The sequence below is a fragment of the Emydura macquarii genome, unplaced genomic scaffold, assembly GCF_026122565.2.
Source record: "Emydura macquarii macquarii isolate MOO-44397 ecotype Brisbane River unplaced genomic scaffold, CSIRO-AGI_Emac_v2 contig_554, whole genome shotgun sequence".
Classification (NCBI taxonomy): Eukaryota; Metazoa; Chordata; order Testudines; family Chelidae; genus Emydura; species Emydura macquarii.
In genome coordinates this window covers 8,188,118-8,194,827 of record NW_027130691.1, presented here as the reverse complement: position 1 = coordinate 8,194,827, position 6,710 = coordinate 8,188,118, and positions in this window count along the sequence as shown.

The following is a 6,710-nucleotide window of genomic DNA, read 5'->3' as shown; positions in this document are numbered from 1 at the left end:
ATACTTGGGTGTGCCTGCCCTAAATACAGAATGAGCTTCACTAATGTAAAATCAAAGTGAAGACCATCATGCAGAGATGTCAGTATGGCCTTAAGAGTTAGTCTATCACTGGGAGAATGGTGGAAGTCCTTGTAACCTTTTGCTTTACACTCTGTGTTCCTTTAACAGGCTAAATGCTGAAGTTCTTATTCCAATAATGTTCCAGAGTAAGGACTGCAGGATTGAGCCATGGCCATGCTGAATATTAAACAGCTGGAGAATTCCCCAGCCAAGGAGAGTCCTACATGTTCACAAAAGCTTGCTATGAACCACTCTGTAATGGTTTTATGCATGTTCTTTCTATGGGGCTGATGCTCAGATAAAGTCAATTACAGTGTGTCTTAGTTTAGAAGCTGCAATTGTATTCAATTTAATTGCCTTCCCGCCTGAAGATTTAAACAGAAGCGTGGTTTCAAAGCAAGGGTGACTTCTATTTTGCATTTAACTTTGTTTTCCAGTGGGAGTTAGGTGCGTCCAAGAAAACGCCCCAGTTTCTTGTATTTTGCCTGGGGTTAGGGCAGTAGAATACGGAAGACATTCCAGTACGGGAATACAATGCAGGCCTCCAGCTCGCAGCCTGTGAAATCCTCTTCTGTGCCATATTTCAGAAGCATGTTGTATTACCATTTTATCTGATGGAATAGCTATCCACTTCAGCTTGAAAGTGAAAGCTTGCACCAATTCTCCATAGCCTATCTACAGCTTTGCACTGCGGATATGCTTTTGATGAGTTGCCACAATCCTATTCATGCAAGTTCAATGTAATATTTATATTGCCGTAGCACCAAAGACCCCAACCAACCTGTGCTGCCACCCCTTGCAATTGTATCACGAGTCTCTTGATATTCTGGGTTGTTCTTAAATTTCCAGCTCTTGGTGTCTTGTCATTATATCAGAAACTCCGCTTTTGTTTAAAAGAAAAAGGAAGCTCTGACTCTGCTGGGTGTGGGGAAAAGCTTGAAAACATGAAGCCTAAGGGCTTAAAAACCAAGAACACAAATGAAAAGAAACCAGAATTAATTTTTAAGCCCATCTTATTATTTTTGGGGGGGGAGGAGGGGCTTGACTCATGATGTTTGAATGCTTGTGGTTGGCAATGCTGTTTTATAGACTCAGCGGTAGGTGCAGTATCTTTCCCCAAAGAGTGTACATTTAAGAAACGTGTAACAAAATAGATCTTTAAGGCCAGAAAGGGACCATTGTAGCATACGCACAGCATAGCATAGGCCGTAGGATTTCACCCAGGGAATTCTAGTTTAGTAATGTTAGGAGGGGTGACTTTAAGGGTGGGTGGAGTGTGTAAATTGTGTGCAGTGACAGTGAGTGATGAAGGATTCTATGGTAATTGTGAACTGGCTTGAACCCTGAAGTCCTTGTTTCAAGACACTCCCAGGACTGGGTTTTTAAAAGGTGCAGAATTTCTGTAAAGAAAGTGCCCTGTTTTGGGAGGTGCTATTACTATTAACAGTTGTCGTATTAGCAAATACATCCTCATTAGTAGCAACATATCGGTGCCCTTTTGTTCCCAGAGAAAATGTTGCTTGTAAGCGACAGTTGCTGCAAACAAACATCTACTATATTTATATTATGGTATGGGCAAAAGATTGCATTTGGGACAGTGGCGCTGGGTGCTGTACAAACACAGAACAGCTACAGTCTCTGCTCTGGCAGAATTCGGTGAACTGCAGTGAAACACTCTTCCAACTTCTCACTCTTTCTAAAGTAAGTTTTATTTTATTGTTCTTTCCAGCACCACCCAGAGCTTAAATGCTGACTCCTACTGGTTGTAAAATAACGTATGAAACCTTTATATGAGGGGACGAGACTCTATTTTCATTTAAGTTTAAAAAAAAAGAAGTCCTTGAGAAATGCCAAAGATGCAAAACCAGCTACAGCACAATGGATATTAAAGAGCTAGAGCATAAGCCCCCCAGAAAGCAACGCTGATAAATCGAGTCCTTTATCTTCACAATAATTGCATTTGTGAGAGGAGGATTTGATCTGCCACTTTGCTTCACAAGATATTAATTCTGCAAGACTAACACAAACAAAAACTCCAAAGAAAGCATGCACAGACAACCAGATTTTATATAAATGTGTGTGTTTGTGATATATGTATACACACACACACGCATATGCATGCACACACAGATATATATATACACTCGCATACACCACGCTGAGATTGTGGTGGGGGAGACGGTAAAATGAGGGGGAAGCCCTTGGACTTTGTTCTTTACACAGCTATGCAAGTTAGCACAGGCCAAATCTTCTGAGTTGGTATAATTGAAGCACAGCAGAGTTTGATTATCGCTAACTATGATGTGTAATGGTGGATGGTGTATTTGATAGCTGGAGAGTTACGCAAGATTTGCAGAAGTTTCCAGATAAGCACACCAGTGGACAATGAGAATCCCCCATTGAATTTAAATTCCTGGGTCCCAAATCTTCAGAGCTACTGTTTTAGTTTGGGCAGGATGCAAAATGGGGAGGGGCCCTGTTTCCCAGTTTCTGCTTCAGTTGCAGATTAAATTTTGGCACAAGGTGATGAAATCTCTTAAATGTCTGATCTTGCCAGATTTCCACCAGACCCGTCAAATCTAAATCCCAACCCAATCATACCTTGAAATTAATGTAGATCTAGATCTGAATCGGAATCCTCTTTCCAGCTCTTCTTTTTACTCTGGGTTAGGATTTACAGAGGCGTGTCAAAGAAAGTTGTTGCCTAATCTTGTAAAGAAACTTGAGGAGACTATTCCTGAGTAATGGAAAGTGCCCTCATTTGTTACAATTGTACCCAGTGTCTGCCAAAGGCAGTGAGGGAAAGAATACTGCAAACAAGTTGCAAATCATCCCCCCTGCAGGTTCTTTCCTGCAGCAAAAGCTACTTGAAAGAAGCAGAAATAAGACAAATAAATAAACCCCCGCGCTTCTGTGGAAATCCAGTTACTGCTGCTGAATATGCAGCATGCCAATATCTCAGCCACTCAAATGGTATTGCCTGCTGCATGCTTAAGTGGTATTGAAGGAAATGGTGGTTTGCAAGGGCCACCTGATGTTGCTTCAAACTTTTGGGACTGCAACAGCAAGCTGCTTAGCTGTGCCAACCCTCAGAGATACATGGGCCAAGGAGACAGGACACCAGGGGAGGAGCCGATGCTCAGCTGGTGAAAATCAGTTGAATACAATGGAGCCATGCCAATTTACGCCAGTTGAGAATCTGGCCCCAGCTGGTGTTTGGAGTGGGCTCCAAAGTTTGACTCTTGAGGCCTAAGGGAGAGGATGCTGACCCCTAGCATTTCTGCTTGGTGACTGCTTCCAATTCAACTCTACTAGTGAGGCAGGATTGCCTAGTGTATAGAACTCTGGACTGGGACTTGGGAGACGTGGGTACTTTTTTTTAGCTCTGCCATTGGCCTGCTGGGTGACCTTGGGCAGGTCACTTTGCCTCTCTGTTTCCCATTCTGTAAAATGGAGATAATGGTACTGACCTCCTTTGTAAAGCACTTTGAGATCTACTGATAGAAAAGGGCTAGGTATTATTATTGTAACTCAAGAAGCCTAGAAGAGAGTCCCTCTGTGGTCCCATCCTGAAACGAGTTCCATACAGGCAGACCCCCTGCACCCACCTAAACTTCACTGGAAGATTGGGGCCTTACTGACAATTGGATGGAAGTAAAGTGAGTGGAAGGCACTGCTGGCATATCACGGAAAAGCCATATAAAAAGTAATTAACACGTTACAGGCCTGCTCTATCTTTCATTGAAGTGGACAGAAAAACTCCCCAAATGCAAAACTCCTGTCAACACCTATATGTCTTGTAAAGGGAAAAGGCTGCTTTAAATATTTCAGCAAAGGAGTTTGAATTTTTAAAGGTGGAACAGCAGGGCGTTCACAAAGTCTGTGTGAGGTGTCCAAGCGTCTGTTAATGATCAGTTAAATCCTGCCTTCCTTACTCCGGCAAACTTCCTTAGGCCCAGCTCTTGCCGTGAGCATTTCACAGGTTCTACCATGCGGAGATCGCGGCAGGGTCAGGGCTGTAACAATGGCAGATACGTGTACATTTAAAAAAAAAAGATGATCATGTCCTGCTTTCCATCCACACAGTAGTTTAGTTTAATTGTTTGTTAAGACACAAGTGTGCTCAGTGGTAGCTGATATTGCAAGGAACCACATGCCTGGCTTTAAGAGGCAGCATTTACCTGCTTTTTACAGGAGCACTACACCAGCTGGTGTCCCTTAGCGGTCAGGGTGTGTTAGGACTCCTCTCTGTTTTTGGTCCACAGAGGGTGTGAGACTGCAGAGCCCCAGCTGTTTAGCTTAAGCTATGGAGACTCATGCTTTTAGCTCCAGAGGTCCCAGTGTTGATCAAGATGGTGGCCATCATATTAGCACAAAGGATTATGGGGCATGTCTGATTGTGTTGGTCTGTGGCAGAGGAAAACACACAAGCCCTGCTCCTGTCACGGACTCCATGGGGATTGCAGGCTCGGGGCCAAAGTTATGGAAGATGGGGGAGAGGGGAGCACCAAAAAATGAAACTGGTAGAAAAACTGGAAGCTGGTGGAAGGGCAGGTGGGGTGGTTTAAGTCCAAGTGAGGGGAATGAGTTGGAGAGATGATTCAGAAGTGGGTTTTTCCCTCATTCTGGGATGTTCTGGATTTCTCTTTTTGTTAAACTGCTCAAATTTTCCAAAATATCCAGTTTGGGGCCCACACCAGTCAAACTGGGGAATTCTGATTCAAGACAGAGTTGCCCAGTTCTGGCACTTCTGAGTGACCTTGGGCAAGTCACTTCACAGCTTTGTGCCTCAGTTTTCCTGTCTGTAAAATGAGGATAATGATACTGAACTTCTTTGTAAAGTGCTTTGAGACCTAGTGATGGAAAGCCCTATAAAGGGTGAGGTATTATTATTGTTGATTGTTAGTTACCCCTGAGGTCAATGGAAGATGACCTGCATCCAGGGCAGAATTTGGCTCATTATATTCTGTACAAAGGTGCTGAGACCCTGCATCTCCCACTGACTTCAGATGAGGGTATTCAAATCTTGTGAAAAACAACTCCTAAGATTTCCTTCTCCACACTCACAACTTTATGAGGATGGTGACAATAAACTTTGAATTTGCTGTGGTTGGTAAATTTGTGCCGTCCTATTACACAGTTATTTAAACAGCAGTGTGACTTTCTTTTTTTTGCCTGCAAATTCTGCAGTGATTTTCAGTTCTCCCCGCAGATGTGCTGAACTGTTGTAAAACAATCTGACACCAGCTAACAGGGGTGTGTTTGGAAACTCTAAAGCAATGTAAGCAGTCCAATGATTGAGGCCTCCTTTGCATTCCCCCCTTACTCTCCTTTCCCCAGCATAAGCTGTGATGTATCTTTAAACAGAATGGTTTTGTGCATACTAAAAGGAAATGACCAAATAGGAAAAACTGGCAAACTAAATAAACTGCCATCAGATAGAACGTTTTGAAATGCTTCTTTAAAACCTTGTGTGAACTATTAGTTTCCTAAAACACAGGAGAAAGTTTTACTTGGACCTTTTGAAATTGATCTTTCATGTTAATTTAGAATCCTCAGGTCCCACTGAAATAAATGGGATTTTCTTTGTGGTGGAAGCTTGCGGAATCACACACCGTGACGGAAAATATTGTTACAACTATGGGCTTGATTCTGCAAACACCTATGCATGTGAATTAGATCCCAGTCCTGCAAACACATGCCCACGCTTAACACCCTATCAAGGAGTCTCACAGTGTATGCAAAGCAGTGTTGTCAACCACAAGCATTCAAAAATCATGAGTCATGCCTCAAAACAACCATGATTGACTTTCACTGACCTTTGTAAAGAGTTGATATCTACTACTGACAAGTGTATGTAAGAGCTAGGTATTATTCATTTATATTATTTTACTAACACAATGAGGGTTTTCAAATAAATTGTTCTCTGGCTTCCCAGCTTTCAGCCTGAACTCGATTCATATTTTCAATGTTTTTCTCTGTAACTGTAAGGCCTAGAAATTTACTTAAAAAAAAAAAAAACCAAGGGAAAATTGAGAATCTCATGAAATCACTGGACTCCAGAAGCTGGGCCTTTAAGAAAATCACCAAACATCATGAGCGGTGCAATAAAATCAGGACAGTTGGCAAGGCTGGCAAAAAGTCAAATGCATGAGCGCTGGCCAGGGCCCAACTATTGCAGATTCCCCTTTGTAATGAATCAGCCTTTGAAAAACTGGCTGGCTATTGAAGTTGTGGGTTGCAATCACTACTCCGTCTAGAACCTTTACTCACAGGGGGCCAACTCCTAGGGGCAGTCGCAGGGGTGACAGGATACGGATCGGGGCCCAAAATGAAGTTCCCATGATAGCCTCCAGATTATTCCCCCCCTTGCTTTTGAGCAGAATTGGCTCCTAGAGGGCCACCGGCCTTCGCCACTGGCACTTTCCCCTCGCAGCCAGCCCCGGGGATGCGGTAGGTCAGCCGGGAGCACGGGACAGGCCCTGCCAGCTGCAACCCCTGGGCTCGCCCGCCTCTGGCGCTGCAAGGAACGAATGGTCGTGGGGGGAGGAAACAGAGAGAGAGGAAAAAACCCGCACGATAAAAGCCAAGGAAGCCCTGCCGCCCGCCTGCAGAAAGGGAAAGTGGCGGTGCAAAGCAGTCTGTCTGTC